At 44.6% G+C, this 17,147-nt stretch overlaps 1 protein-coding gene across 2 annotated transcripts in view; it reads right to left on the bottom strand.

Annotated features, from left to right (window-relative positions):
* Window positions 1-17,147, bottom strand: part of ARHGAP39 (Rho GTPase activating protein 39) — a 282,235-nt gene that overhangs the window by 187,876 nt on the left and 77,212 nt on the right. The window lies entirely within an intron of this gene.

The raw sequence follows: 17,147 nt of genomic DNA, 5'->3' as shown, positions 1-17,147 counted from the left end.
CACAAGGTGATCAGGTTGTCCCACGGGGGCTCACGGTCTTTATCCCCATTTTCCAGATGAGGGAACTGAAGCCCAGGGAATAATAATAATGATGATGATGATGATGGTATTTCTTAAGCGCTTACTATGTGCAAAGCACTGTTCTAAGCGCTGGGGAGGTCACAAGCTGATCAGGTTGTCCCACGGGGGGCTCACGGTCTTCATCCCCATTTTCCACATGAGGGAACTGAGGCCCAGAGAATAATAATAATAATGATGATGATGATGGTATTTCTTAAGTGCTTACTATGTGCAAAGCACTGTTCTAAGCGCTGGGGAGGTCACAAGGTGATCAGGTTGTCCCACGGGGGGCTCACGGTCTTAATCCCCATTTTACAGAGGAGGGAACTGAGGCCCAGAGAATAATAATGATGATGATGATGGTGGTATTTCTTAAGCACTTACTATGTGCCAAGCACTGTTATAAGCGCTGGGGAGGTCACAAGGTAATCAGGTTGTCCCACGGGGGGCTCACGGTCTTAATCCCCATTTTACAGAGGAGGGAACTGAGGCCCAGAGAATAATAATGATGATGATGATGGTGGTATTTCTTAAGCACTTACTATGTGCAAAGCACTGTTATAAGCGCTGGGGAGGTCACAAGGTAATCAGGTTGTCCCACGGGGGGCTCACGGTCTTAATCCCCATTTTACAGAGGAGGGAACTGAGGCCCAGAGAATAATAATGATGATGATGATGGTATTTCTTAAGAGCTTACTATGTGCAAGGCACTGTGCTAAGCGCTGGGGAGGTTACAAGGAGATCTGGTTGTCCCATGGGACAACAAATACCAACACTATTATTATTATTATTATTATTATTATTAAAAAGGAAATGGAATAGTGCGGCAAAGGGGGATTTCTTTCTGAGTCACTGTAGGAAAGGGTCTGTCACTCACTCCTTTGTCTTTTCAATTGCCTCCAATCAATCAATCAATCGTATTTATTGAGCGCTTACTATGTGTAAAGCACTGTGCTAAGCGCTGGGGAGGTTACAAGGAGATCAGGTTGTCCCATGGGACAACAAATACCAACACTATTATTATTATTATTATTAAAAAGGAAATGGAATAGTTCGGCAAAGGGGGATTTCTTTCTGAGTCACTGTAGGAAAGGGTCTGTCACTCACTCCTTTGTCTTTTCAGCTGCCTCCATTCATTCATTCATTCATTCATTCAATCGTATTTATTGAGCGCTTACTGTGTGCAGAGCACTGGACTAAGCGCTTGGGAAGTCCAAGTTGGCAACATAGAGAGACGGTCCCTACTCAACAGCGGGCTCACAGTCCACACCCATGGACAACAGTCCCAGGCAGAAGTGTCATCTTCGGGGGCCGCCTCTGGCGCGGCTGTGACGTGATACAACACAATCCTTCCCAGGGAAACTCACGGCTTATGAATTCTGCTGACAATCCAAAAGAACCTTTCACATCCTCACATTCCCCCTTTTAGACTGTGAGCCCACTGTTGGGTAGGGACCGTCTCTATATGTTGCCAATTTGTACTTCCCAAGCACTTAGTACAGTGCTCTGCACACAGTAAGCGCTCAATAAATACGATTGATGATGATGATGATGACCCTCACAAACACCCGGTGACGTCCACCAGCAGCGTGACACAATCCTAATCTTTGCAGAGTAGTATAATTCCCCTTAGTCCAGTGCTCTGCACACAGTAAGCGCTCAATAAATACGACTGAATGAATGAATAACCTTCTCCCGACATTGTTAAGGCCCACCCCTGGCACAGACGGCAAGCAGGAATACACCACGACTCTCCTACTGGAGTTCATTTTGTGTTTTCAATTTTTTAATGATATAAAAATATCATCATCATCAATCGTATTTATTGAGCGCTTACTATGCGCAGAGCACTGTACTAAGCGCTTGGGAAGTACAAATTGGCAACACATAGAGACAGTCCCTACCCAACAGTGGGCTCACAGTCTAAAAGGGGGGCTCACAGTCTAAAAGTGGGGCTCACAGTCTAAAAGGGGCTAGTAGGCGCCTGAAAATGAATTACTCTGCCTCACAAATGATTTCTTCCAGATCTGAGGCTTTTAATTTTTTTTTTTACTGCTGCTGCATCTATGACAAAGCGGTTAGTACAGTGCTCTGCACACAGTAAGTGCTCAATAAATACGACTGAATGAATGAATAACCTTCTCCCGACATTGTTAAGGCCCACCCCTGGCACAGGCGGCAAGCAGGAATACACCACAACTCTCCTACTGGAGTTCATTTCGTGTTTTCAATTTTTTAATGATACAAAAAATACCAGCCTAGTAGGCACCTGAAAATGAATTACTCTGCCTCACAAATGATTGCTTTCAGATCTGAGGCTTTAAATTTTTTTTTTTACTATTGCTGCTACATCTATGACAAAGCTATTAGTACATTGCTCTGCACACAGTAAGCGATCAATAAATACGATTGAATGAATGAATGAACGACAAACCCTTCTCTCTGCTCCGGTCATGCTCTGCACACAGTAAGTGCTCAATAAATATGATTGAATGAATGAATGAATGACAAACCCTTCTCTCTGTTCCAGTCATGCTCTGCACACAGTAAGCGCTCAATAAATACGACTGAATGAATGAATGAATGACAAACCCTTCTCTCTGCTCCAGTCATGCTCTGCACACAGTAAGCGCTCAATAAATACGGCTGAATGAATGAATGAACGACAAACCCTTCTCTCTGCTCCAGTCATGCTCTGCACACAGTAAGCGCTCAATAAATACGATTGAATGAATGAATGAATGAATGAATGAATGACAAACCCTTCTCTCTGCTCCGGTCATGCTCTGCACACAGTAAGCGCTCAATAAATACAATTGAATGAATGAATGAACAACAAACCCTTCTCTCTGCTCCGGACATGCTCTGCACACAGTAAGCACTCAATAAATACGATTGAATGAATGAATGACAAACCCTTCTCTCTGCTCCGGTCATGCTCTGCACACAGTAAGCGCTCAATAAATACGACTGAATGAATGAATGAATGACAAACCCTTCTCTCTGCTCCGGTCATGCTTTGCACACAGTAAGCGCTCAATAAATGCGATTGAATGAATGAATGAATGAATGAATGAACGAATGACAAACCCTTCTCTCTGCTCTGGTCATGCTCTGCACACAGTAAGCGCTCAATAAATGCGATTGAATGAATGAATGAATGACAAACCCTTCTCTCTGCACCGGTCATGCTCTGCACACAGTAAGCGTTCAATAAATACGATTGAATGAATGAATGAATGAATGAATGACAAACCCTTTTCTCTGCTCCGGTCACCACAAATACTGTTAGAAATCAAGTTGGACGCTCGACCGCCTCTGACCCAAACGCCCTTCGGGGCAATTTACGCAGCAGCGGCGATCCTGTTCGGTTCCCAAGAGGATTACTTTTGGTAATCCTCTGTGGCTTCTAAACCCTCATTTGAAAAATATTTATCCGGTAGAGATTTCATCACTGGTCTCCGTATACAGTCCAACAGAGCATGGTACAACTGAATTGCCGAGAAAAGACACGCACACAAAAGAGTTCGGGGAATAAGGGAGCGAGAATAAAAAACTGGAGCTCTAATGTCGCGTATTCTTATTCTCATTTTACAGCTGAGTAAATAACTGGAGACACTGAGGTTGGCTCAGGTTAGGTCGGTAAGGGAATAATTCATTCATTCATTCGATCTGCACACAGTAAGCGATCAATAAATACGGTTGTATTTGTACTTCCCAAGCGCTAATTTGTACTTCCCAAGCGCTTAGTACAGTGCTCTGCACATAGTAAGCGCTCAATAAATACGATTGATGATGATTGATGATGACGATGATTTGATCGTATTTATTGAGCGCTTACCGCATGCAGAGCACTGTACTAAGCGCTTGGGAAGTCCAAGTTGGCAACATATAGAGGCGGTCCCTACCCAACAGCGGGCTCACAGTCTACAACGGGGAGACAGACAACAAAACAAACCATATTAACAAAATAAAATAAAATAGAGCAAATATGTACAAATAAAATAGTAATAAATCTGTACAAACATATATACAGGTGCTGTGGGGAGGGGAAGGAGGTAGGGCGGGGGGGGAGGGGGAGAGGAAAAAGGGGGCTCAGTCTGGGAAGGCCTCCTGGAGGAGGTGAGCTCTCAGTAGGGCTTTGAAGGCAGGAATTGAGTGGTTACTGTGTGCAAGAGCACTGTATTAAGCGCTTGGGAGAGTACAATGTAATAATATAACAGAGTTGATAGACATATTCCCTGCCCACATCAAATTTATTACTGCTGTAGACTGAGCCCCACGAAGGTGTATAGACATTCCCCAACTCATTTCCACCGCTCCCAATCAAGTCAATCAATCAATCGCATTTATTGAGCGCTTCCTGTGTGCAGAGCACTGTACTAAGCGCTTGGGAAGTACAAGTTGGCAACCCCAAAGCCACATTTAGCAGGAACCTATATTCATCGGCATGCCCCATTTTTTGATGCAGTTATTGTACTTACTTTTCATAACCGCCCCATCTATTTGTATAATTTTTGCACCCGGAAAATTGGTGGCGATTACCTACGGAATTAGGTAGAGGAACAAGGAGAGCGGTAGGAAAAAAGAAGGGAAAGAAACGAGGAGCGGACAAAGAAAGCAAATGGTAAGAGGTCTTTTGCCCTCTCTCACTCATTCATTCATTCAATCGTATTTATTGAGCGCTTACTGTGTGCAGAGCACTGGACTAAGCGCTTGGGAAGTCCAGGTTGGCAACGTATAGAGACGGTCCCTACCCAACGACGGGCTCACAGTCTAGAAAAGCAGCGAGGCTCAGTGGAAAGAGCCCGGGCTTTGGAGTCAGTGGTCATGGGTTCAAATCCCGGCTCCGCCACTTGTCAGCTGGGTAACTTTGGGTAAGTCACTTCACTTCTCTGGGCCTCAGTTCCCTCATCTGGGAAATGGGGATTAAGACTGTGATCCCCACGTGGGACAACCCGATCACCTTGTATCCTCCCCAGTGCTTAGAACATTGCTCTGCACATAGTAAGCGCTTAACAAATGCTATTATTATTATTATTATTATTATTATTATTATTATTATTATTATCATCATCATCATCAACCTGGACTTTTAGAGATTTAGCCAGAAGCCCAGATACTGAAGAAAGGAAACTGTGCTCGGCAGATCCCGCAGGGAGTTTGAGAAGCAGTACAGCGTAGTGGATAGAGCATGGGCCTGGAGTCAGAAGGTCATGGGTTCTAATCCTGGCTCTGCCATTTGTCTGCTACGTGACCTTGGGCAAGTCACTTCACTTCTCTGGGCCTCAGTGACCTCATCTGTAAAACGGGGATTAAGTCTGTGAGCCCCCCGTGGGACAACCTGATCACCTTATATTTACCCCAGGGCTTAGAACAGTGCCTGGCACATAGTAAGTGCTTAACAAATACCATCATTATTATTGTTATTATTATCCAGAGGCCATCTTGACCAGTGGCAGTCATCTCGTGGCTCAATGGAAAGAGCCCGGGCTTGGGAGTCAGAGGTCATGGGTTCAAATCCCGGCTCCGCCAATTGTCAGCTGCGTGACCTTGGGCAAGTCACTTCATTTCTCTCATCTGTAAAATGGGGATTCCCAGACTGAGCCCCTTCCTTCCTCTCCAACTCATCCCCCTCTCCATCTCCCCCATCTTACCTCCTTCCCTTCCCCACTGCACATGTATATATGTTTGTACATATTTATTACTCTATTTATTTATTGTACTTGTACCTCTCTATTCTATTTATTTTATTTTGTTAGTATGTTTGGTTTTGTTCTCTGTCTCCCCCTTCTAGACTGTGAGCCCACTGTTGGGTAGGGACTGTCTCTATATGTTGCCAGCTTGTACTTCCCAAGCGCTTAGTACAGTGCTCTGCACACAGTAAGCGCTCAATAAATACGATTGATTGATTAAGACTGTAAGCCCCCTGTGGGACAACCTAATCACCTTGCATCCTCCCCAGCGCTTAGAACACTGCTTTGTACATAGTAAGCACTTAACAAATGCCATTATTATTAGGAGAAGCAGCGTGGCTCATTGGAAAGAGCACGGGCTTTGGAGTCAGAGGTCATGGGTTTGAATTCCGGCTCTGCAACATGTCTGCTGTGTGACCTTGGGCAAGTCACTTAACTTCTCTGAGCCTCAGTTCCCTCATCTGTAAAATGGGGATTAAGACCGTGAGCCCCACGTGGGACAACTTGATCACCTTGTATCCCCCCAGCGCTTAGAACAGTGCTCTGCACATAATAAGCGCTTAACAAAATGCCATCATTATTATTATTATTATTATTATCCAGAGGCGATCTTGACCAGTTACAGTCATCTAGATGACCCCGGCCTTCTCAGCCAAACCACCAGGCCACTGAGCATTTCATTAACACTCTTGGAGCAGAAGTGTGCCCAAAGGGAAGGAAATCAAACGGAAAATGTTAAGTTCCCACCACGAAATGGAGGAATTTGCGATGTCTGGGGGCGTTTTAGGTAAATTTGCTCCAAGTCACGAAGTGGTGGCTAAGCTCTTTCCAATAAAGGACAGGGCACGAAGGAACGGGCTGAAACTCCAGAAGGGAGGCATCAATTAAGCCCTAGGGACAACTTCCTTAGACTGTGAGCCCACTGCTGGGTAGGGACTGTCTCTATATGTTGCCAACTTGTACTTCCCAAGCGCTTAGTACAGTGCTCTGCACACCGTAAGCGCTCAATAAATACCATTGATGATGATGAACAGAACTTGTGACGCCGGAACCTTAGTACCATTGCAAAATCTCGGGCAATTTAAGAAAAAGTTAGCGAGCGATCGATCTCGTTGGGATGACGTAGGCTCCGAACCATCACGAGGGCAGGGGGATGACTTAGATAACCCCTCTAAAGTCTCTTTAGGCTGTTGGATTCACAGGAGGCTCTGGAATGGGAAAGAAAGTCAACAAAGAAACTTTTCCCACTTGACTCCTGGCAGCACTCGAGGGGTGGCGCAAGGCCATCACGGGAAAGAGGTGGAGAATTTTATTATATAGAATAAATATTACTCTATTTATTTATTTATTACTCTATTTATTTATTTTACTTGTACCTATCTATTCTATTTTATTTTGTTAGTATGTTTGCTTTTGTTCTCTGTCTCCCCCTTCTAGACTGTGAGCCCACTGTTGGGTAGGGACTGTCTCTATATGTTGCCAGCTTGTACTTCCCAAGCGCTTAGTACAGTGCTCTGCACACAGTAAGCGCTCAATAAATACGATTGATTGATTGATTGAGAAACTCTAACTGATAAATACACAAACTCGAGCACCTGGCCATAGGCACAGCCTGCCAGGAAACGCAGCCGCTCCCACCTGCTCAGCCGCACTGCCTTTAAAATGTATTTTTATCACTCCGGCTCAACTCTCTGTGGAAATGTTTTCATCTCCGTGGAGAAAGGTGATAAGATATGAGAAAAGTCAGACGCTCTTTAAGCACAAGCGACATGAAAAGTTGGAACCAAATTATAGAAAAAACCCTCGCTGGCTCTGTGAAACCTTGCCATATGTTCTCGGAACGCTTTCTGACGGAAATCGCCTGTCCTTTCTCCTAATTGTAAAAAGAAAAGCCTCAAAGAATAAAATGTGGGTATGGATGTCTAGACTGCGAGCCCGTTGTTGGGTAGGGACCGTCTCTATAGGTTGCCGACTTGTACTTCCCAAGCGCTTAGTACAGTGCTCTGAACACAGGAAGCGCTCAACAAATACAATTGAATGAATGAATGAATATGGCTATCAGTATATAGCTACAGACTGTACGCTTCCAAGCTCTTAGCAGAGAGTTCTGCACATGGCAAGTGCTCAATAAATTACTCTATTAATTTTACTTGTACATATCTACTACTCTATTCATTTTGTTAATGATGTGCATATAGCTATAATTCCATTTATTCTGACGGTTCTGACACCTGTCTACGTGTTTTGATTTGTTGTCTGTCTCCCCTTCTAGACTGTGAGTCCGCTGTTGGGTAGGGACCGTCTCTCTATGTTGCCAACTTGTACTTCCAAAGCGCTTAATACAGTGCTGTGCACACAGGAAGCACTCAATAAATATGATTGAATGAATGAATACCACTGATAGACTGTTATACAGAGCAAGTGCCAATTTTTCCTTTTGTGTTCATCTGTGTGCCGGCCGATCCATTTCAGCGTGGCTCAGTGGAAAGAGCCCGGGCTTGGGAGCCAGAGGTCATGGGTTCAAATCCCGGCTCCGCCACTTGTCAGCAGTGTGACTTTGGGCAACTCACAACTTCTCTGGGCCTCAGTTCCCTCACCTGGAAAATGGGGATTAAGACTGTGAGCCCCACGTGGGACAACCTAATCACCTTGTATCCTCCCCAGCGCTTAAAACAGTGCTCTGCACATTGTAAGCGCTTAACAAATGCCATCATTATTATTATTATGATTTCGGTAGGGTAGACTTCATGCTTCTGGTGGATACTCTTTGTTGAGATGCCTCCAGGAGGCCTTCCCAGACTGAGCCCCCTCCTTCCTCTCCCCCTCCTCCCTCTCCCCATCCCCCCCGCCTTACCTCCTTCCCCTCCCCACACCACCTGTATATATGTATATACATTTGTACGGATTTATTACTCTATTTTATTTGTACATATTTATTCTATTTATTTTATTTTGTTAATATGTTTGGTCTTGTTGTCTGTCTCCCGCTTCTAGACTGTGAGCTCGCTGTTGGGTAGGGACCGTCTCTATGTGTTGCCAACTTGGACTTCCCGAGCGCGTAGTACAGTGCTCTGCACACAGTAAGCGCTCAATAAATACGATTGAATGACTGAATGAATGCCCTGGTTGATGATCCTTTTTTTTATTTCTAAATGGTACTTGGAAAGTGCTTACCATGGGCCAGGGGTTGCATTAGAGACAAAGCCAATCCGGCTGGACGCAGCCCATTTCCTACATGGGGCTCACAGTCTTAAACCCCATTTTACAGTTGAGAGAACGGGACCAGAGGAAGTGAAGTGACTTGTCCAAGGTCACACAGCAGACAAGAGGAGGAGCAGGGAATAAAACCTTCCGAGTCCCAGGCCTTTGCTCTATTCACTAGGTAACAGCGCTTCTCAATTGGCCCAATCGTCTTCAATTTGGCTCAGAGCTGCTGCTTTCTTGGCACTGCTTCTGGTGACTGAGCACTGTTGATCTTTACAGGCCCAGGCTGGGCGTAATAATAATAATAATAATAATAATAATAATAATAATAATAATAATAATAATAATAATAATAATAATAATTTGCACATAGTAAGCACTTAATAAGATCCATGTAGCTTAACTTCTCTAAAACTCATTGTACTCATCGATACTCCTTTATAATGGATTATAATAATAATAATAATAATGTTGGTATTTGTTAAGCGCTTACTATGTGCAAAGCACTGTTCTAAGCGCTGGGGCAGATACAAGTTAATCAGGTTGCCCCACGTGGGGCTCCCAGTCTTCATCCCGATTTTACAGATGAGGGAACTGAGGGCCAGGGAAGTGAAGTGACTCGCCCAAAGTCACACAGCCGACAAGCGGCGGAGCCGGGATTTGAACCCATGACCTCTGCCTCCCAAGCCCAGGCTCTTTCCACTGAGCCACGCTGCTGCACTATCAGATAAGGAAGCAGCGTGGCTCAGTGGAAAGAGCCCGGGCTTTGGAGTCGGAGGTCAGGGGTTCAAATCCCGGCCCCGCCAACTGTCAGCTGTGTGGCTTTGGGCAAGTCACGTCACTTCTCTGGGCCTCAGTTACATCATCTGGAAAATGGGGAGACTGTGAGCCCCCCGTGGGACAACACCTCATCTGTTAAACGGGGATGAAGACTGTGAGCCCCCCGTGGGACAACCCGATCACCTTGTAACCTCCCCGGCGCTTAGAATAGTGCTTTGCACATAGTAAGCGCTTAATAAATGCCATCATTATTATTATTATTAAGGATGGACAGGGAATGGTGATGACAGGACAGGGGATGTTGCCACGAATCCCACCAACCTCCTCCAGTGCTAGAGGTTAGGGACAGAAACAGAGAAGCAGAGGAAGGACTAAGACGGGTTGCCACCCAAACCTTTGCTCTCTTCTGAAGGGATGCTGTGCTTCCCCACAGCACCTGTATATATGTTTGTACATATTTATTACTCTATTTATTTATTTACTTGTACATATCTATTCTATTTATTTTATTTTGTTAGTATGTTTGGTTTTGTTCTCTATCTCCCCCTTTTAGACTGTGAGCCCACTGTTGGGTAGGGACTGTCGCTATATGTTGCCAACTTGGACTTCCCTAAGCGCTTAGTACAGTGCTCTGCACACAGTAAGCACTCAATAAATACGATTGATGATGATGATGATGCTCTGCACACAGTAAGTGCTCAATAAATACGATTGATTGATTGATTGATTGATTGATTCCTGCAATTTACTGCAAGCCTCCAGAGCTTTACATAAAACACCTCCGGGGAAGTGGCTTGGGGAAACGGCTATCGAAATCCACACGACATTTTGCCATTCGTTTTTGAGAGCAGAGAAAGGAGCTGACAATGCCATTTTTTCTTTTTAATGCCGGGAAGCCGGAGAGGGCGTGGGCCCCAGTGCCTGAGAGGATTAGCAGTAGAGTTTATCCTCTGGATTGGGCTCAGCCCCAGGCTGGCTGGTTAATCAAGAGTCTATTCCCGTTGGCAAGGAACTCACGGGGCAGGGGGCGAGTTCTGTCTTCGCCTAAATTCTGCTTAGCACTAAGGAGAGCGCTATGGGCATTGAAGAATCAATCAATCAAGCAATCGTATTTATTGAACTCATACTGTGTGCAGAGCACTGGACTAAGCGCTTGGGAAGTCCAAGTTGGCAACATATAGAGACAGTCCCTACCCAACAGTGGGCTCACAGTCTAAAAGGGGGAGACAGAGAACAAAACCAAACATACTAACAAAATAAAATAAATAGAATAGATATGTACAAGTAAAATAAATATAGAGTAATAAATATGTGCAAACATATATACATATATACAGGTGCTGTGGGGAAGGGAAGGAGGTAAGATGAGGGGGATGGAGAGGGGGACGAGGGGGAGAGGAAGGAAGGGACTCAGTCTGGGAAGGCCTCCTGTATATATGTATATGTTTGTACATATCTAGACTGTGAGCCCGCTGTTGGGTAGGGACCGTCCCTATATGTTGCCAACTTGTACTTCCCAAGCGCTTAGTCCAGTGCCCTGCACACAGTGAGCGCTCAATAAATACGACTGAATGAATGAATGACTCTATTTCTTTATTTATTTTACTTGTACACTTTTATTCTATTTATTTTATTTGGTTTATATGTTTTGTTTTATTGTCTGTCTCCCCCTTCTAGACTGTGAGCCCGCTGGTGGGTAGGAACCGTCCCTATATGTTGCCAACTTGGACTTCCCAAGAGCTTAGTCCAGTGCTCTGCACACAGTAAGCGCTCAATAAATACGACTGAATGAATGAATTACTCTATTTATTTATTTTACTTGTACATATTTATTCTATTTATTTTATTTGGTTTATATGTTTTGTTGCCTGTCTCCCCCTTCTAGACTGTGAGCCCACTGTTGGTTAGGGACTGTCTCTATATGTTGCCAACTTGTACTTCCCAAGCGCTTAGTACAGTGCTCTGCACACAGTAAGCGCTCAATAAATATGATTGAATGAATGAATGAATGACTCTATTTATTTATTTTACTTGTACATATTCATTCTATGTATTTTATTTGGTTTATATGCTTTGTTTTGTTGTCTGTCTCCCCCTTCTAGACTGTGAGCCCGCTGCTGGGTAGGGACCGTCTCTATATGCTGCCAGCTTGGACTTCCCAAGCGCTTAGTCCAGTGCTCTGCACACAGGAAGCGCTCAATAAATACGACTGAATGAATGAATGAATGAATGAATGAAAGAAGAATTTGTCATGACTCAAAAACCTCACTGTTCTGAGCTCTAATGTACAAAGCAAGAAGAAAGAGGAGGAAGTACAAAGTACCTATTAATCCTGCTGGATGCAAAGAACAGTGGTAATTCAATCACGATAATTGCTGGGGAATGACACCTTCTAACGCAGAATTCTTTTACAGTAAGGAAGCCAAGCATTTAAAGATCAGAATAAAAGCCAGGAGCATCTAAGGGAGGAAACCGAATATGCTACTGAGGCAGATTCGGCTTTTGATTGATCAGTCGTACCTATTGAGCACTTTCCGTGTGCCGAGCGCTGTACTAAGTGCCTGGGACACCGCGATACAAGAATTGGTAGATGTGTTCCCTGCCCACAAAGAGTTTACAGACTGGAGGAAAAAACCGATGAAAAGTAAGCTATAGTCTTCCAAGAATCATAAGGAGAGAAGACTCATAAAGAATCAAAAGACGAATCAAAGGATAATCAAGAGCGGTTGTTGCCGACTGAAAACTTCAGAGGTTGGCAATCAGTCGGTGGTATTTGTTCAACATTTGCGGGGAGAGCAGCGTGGCTCGGTGGAAAGAGCACGGACTTTGGAGTCGGAGGTCGTGGGTTCAAATCCCGGCTCTGCCCATTGTCAGCTGTGTGACTTTGGGCAAGTCACTTCACTTCTCTGGGCCTCAGTTACCTCATCTGTAAAATCAATCAATCAATCAATTGTATTTATTGAGCGCTTGCTGTGTGCAGAGCACTGTACTAAGCGCTTGGGAAGTACAAGTTGGCAACATATATGGGGATTAATAATAATAATGTTGGTATTTGTCAAGCGCTTACGATGTGCACAGCACTTGTCTAAGCGCTGGGGTAAATACAAGGTAATCAGGTTGTCCCACGAGGGGCCCACAGTCTTCTTCCCCATTTTCCAGATGAGGGAACTGAGGCCCAGAGAAGTGAAGTGACTTGCCCAAAGTCACACAGCTGACAAGTGGCGGAGCTGGGATTTGAACCCAGGACCTGTGACCTCTGATTAGACTGTGAGCCCACTATTGGGTGGGGACTGTCTCTATATGTTGCCAACTTGTACTTAAGCGCTTAGTACGGTGCTCTGCACACAGTAAGCGCTCAATAAATACGATTGATGATGATGATTCTAAAGCCCGTGCTCTTTCCACTGAGCCACGCAGCTGATTAAGACTGTGAGCCCCCCGTGGGGCAACCTGATCACCTTGTAACCTCTCCAGCGCTTAGAACAGTGCTTTGCACATAGTAAGCGCTTAATGAATGCCATCATCATCATTATCATTATTATTATTACTAGGCACTTGGGAGAAGAAAATACTACAGAATTGATAGAAACAATCCCAGCTCACAGGATGGGGCTTAGCACGTGTGCCTCAATTCTGCTCACCTGAAATCTGGAAAATGGGAATTGGGGTGGGGGGAAGAGTTGCTGGGAGCCCAAACTGACCAAAACCACCCAGACCATTAGGGTTTGGTGGCGTGCCAGCCCGCCCCAGCCCAGACTTACCAGGAAAGGATCTTACTCTACTTATTTATTTTACTTGTACATATCTATTTTATTTTATTTTGTTAGTATGTTTGGTTTCATTCTCCGTCTCCCCCTTTTAGACTGTGAGCCCACTGTTGGGTAGGGACTGTCTCTAGATGTTGCCAACTTGGACTTCCCAAGCGCTTAGTCCAGTGCTCTGCACACAGTAAGCGCTCAATAAATACGATTGACTGAGTCATGGTTTTCATCTTCGTGACTGCAGACTGAGACACCTCTTAAACCAACCCAAACCCTGATGGCACCCGAAAGACGGACTGCGGCTCAGCGGAAAATCAAAGCACCCCACCTATTAAACTGTAGCTCAACGGAAAATCAAGGCACCCCACCTATTAAACTCGGAAGAAAAGACCTGAAGGAGGGGGTGAGAACCCAATTATTCCAAATGGTAGGAGACAGTTTGGCACTAACCAGACAGACAATCTCGGTCTCTGCCGCCTGCAGCTTCTGTGGTTTTGCCAACAGTCCCCGACGCGTAACCTCACTAGCAAATCTTTGACTGGGGAGGCAAGGATCAATGGCCCCCGGCCTGAAAAGCAAGCCCCCAAAGGCATCAAGAGATGAACGGACTCCTAATTTAGCATATCGCCTCTGACAGGGAGCATTTGTAAGACCAAATATCCTGAAGGAGGAGGAAAGAACCGGCAAGAATTTCCAGTGGCCTACTGGAAAGCTATCGAGTCTCGGAGTCACAGGACTTGGGTTAATAATAATAATGATGATTTTGGTATTTGTTACGCCCTTACTATGAGCAAAGCACTGTCACAGGACTTGGGTTAATAATAAACAATCAATCAATCATATTTATTGAGGGCTTACTGTGTGCAGAGCACTGTACTAAGCACTTGGGAAGGACAAGTTGGCAACATATAGAGATAGCCCCTACCCAACAGTGGGCTCACAGTCTAAAAGGGGGAGACAGAGAAGAAAACCAAACATACTAACAAAATAAAATAAATAGAATAGATCTGTACAGGAAAAATAAATAAATAGAGTAATAAATATGTACAAACATATAATAATAATTTTGGTATTTGTTAAGCCCTTACTATGTGCAAAGCACTGTTCGAAGCGCTGGGGGAGGATACAGGGTGATCAGTTGTCCCATGTGGGGCTCACAATCTTAATCCCCATTTTCCAGATGAGGGAACTGAGGCCCAGAGAAGTGAAGTGACTGGCCCAAAGTCACCCAGCTGACAAGTGGCGGAGCCGGGATTTGAACCTGTATCTCCCCCAGCGCTCAGGAACAGAAAGGGCTTAACGAATACCATTGTTATTATTATTAATTTTACTTGAATGCCATGGTGATGATGAAGATTTCTCTAAGTCTCTTTTTTGCAAGAGTCACGGGGTGATGCAGTGTGGTGTTGATGCGGTATTTGTTTTTGCTGGAAATAATAACAATAATGGCATTTGTTAAGCGTTTACTATGTGCCAACTTGTACTTCCCAAGCGCTTAGTACAGTGCTCTGCACACAGTAAGCGCTCAATAAATACGACAATGAATGAGCAAAGCCCTGTTCTAAGCACTGGACAAGGTGATCAGGTCGTCCCACGGCGGGCTCACAGTCTTAATCCCCATTTTCCAGATGAGGTCACTGAGGCCCAGAGAAGTGAAGTGACTTGCCCAAAGTCACACAGCTGACAAGTGGCAGGGCCGGGATTAGAACCCATGACCTCCGGCTCCCAAGCCCGCGCTCTTTCCACTGAGCCACGCTGCTTCTCTTAAATAGATTACATCAATTATGATACCAACTACACTCTGCGAGACCGCTACCTTTAAATAAATTAAAATACAGAACATACTCATTATCCCAGTTTGCATATTTACTTGGACAAGATTACATTAGATCGCTTTTATGCTGGGAAAGGTTTGACAACTAAACCAAACCAAACAGGTGGATTTTTTTTAAAGTTGGAATGCCTACTTTTTATGATTGCAAACAGAAGCGCATAATAATAATAATGATAATAATGGCATTTGTTAAGTGCTTACTATGTGCAAAGCACTGTTCTAAGCGCTGGGGGGGATACAAGGTGATCAGGTTGTCCCACGGGGGCTCACAGTCTTAATCCCCATTTTCCAGATGAGGGAACTGAGGCTTAGAGAAGTGAAGTGACTTACCCAAAGTCACACAGCTGACAATTGGCGGGGCCGGGATTTGAACCCATGACCTCTGACTCCAAAGCCCGGGCTCTTTCCACTAAGCCACGCTGCAGGAGACCTATTGTTTCACGATCTTTTAACATTAGAGGCATAAACTGAAACTACATGCCTCTGTGGATCAAAGTCAGTTTTTTTCCCCAAAAAAGATACATAGCTGGTTTTTCATCTGAATAAGAAAGATGAGACTGTGTAAAAAAAAAAATGAGGCTGGACTGTAATACAAGGGCAGGGACAATTTCCTGAAAACCCCCTCTAAATTTGGTTTGGTTTGTCCTTACTTAATTTCCCTACTTGCTCTCATGGACAAAACTGTATATAATTCCCATCAGTCAATCAATCAATCAGCGTGGCTCAGTGGAAAGAGCCCGGGCTTTGGAGTCAGTGGTCATGGGTTCAAATCCCAGCCCCGCCAGTTGTCAGCTGTGTGACTTTGGGCAAGCCACTTCACTTCTCTGTGCCTCAGTTACCTCATCTGTAAAATGGGGATTGACTGTGAGCCCCCCATGGGACAACCTGAACACTTTGTAACTTCCCCAGCGCTTAGAACAGTGCTTTGCACACAGTAAGCGCTTAATAAACGCCATCATTATTATTATTATTATTTATTGAGCGCTTACTGCGTGCCATCATCAGCCTAGCAATCAATACGACCATTTTTGCATTCATTCATTTACTCGGCTCACAATTTACTATTCCGTGGGTTTTCGCGGACACGATCTTCGGGAATTTCCGTTTCCAACGCAAACCGAGAGTTCCGGGAAAAGATGCAACTGAACTTCCAAAGGGACTGTCATACCAGCAGCATTCCACAGGATCTCCTTTCAGCTTATTTTACTCGGGTAATTCATTCTGTCCACTCCATTCGAGCAGGACAAAGGCCCAGTGAATGCCGCTAGAGGATGATGACTGTCACATGGTAGGTAGCCAAGCCCTCCGACTGGCCTTTTAGAGAGACGTATCCCTTTCTTGGGAAGAAACAAGCGGCCGTCTCCCAGTGGAGACCGTTTCAATCAGTCAGTCAGTGGCATTTATTGAGGGTTTTACCATGTTCATTCATTCATTCATTCATTCATTCAATGAGAGACATATCCCTTTCTTGGGAAGAAACAAGCGGCCGTCTCCCAGTGGAGACAGTTTCAATCAATCAGTCAGTGGCATTTATTGAGGGTTTTACCATGTTCATTCATTCATTCATTCATTCATTCATTCATTCAATCGTATTGAGCACTTACTATGTGCAGAGCACTGGACTAATCAATCAATCAATCAACCGTATTTATTGAGCGCTTACTGTGTGCAGAGCACTGGACTAAGCGCTTGGGAAATCCAAGTCGGCAACATAGAGAGACGGTCCCTACCCAACAGGGACAGTCGAGAAGGGAGAGACAGACAACAAGATAAAAACATATTAACAAAATAAAATACGTAGAATAAATATGT

This window comes from Tachyglossus aculeatus, chromosome 18 (assembly GCF_015852505.1).
Source record: "Tachyglossus aculeatus isolate mTacAcu1 chromosome 18, mTacAcu1.pri, whole genome shotgun sequence".
Lineage (NCBI taxonomy): Eukaryota > Metazoa > Chordata > Mammalia > Monotremata > Tachyglossidae > Tachyglossus > Tachyglossus aculeatus.
Note: the sequence above shows the minus strand (reverse complement) of the source record. Positions and strands in the feature narration are given on the sequence as shown.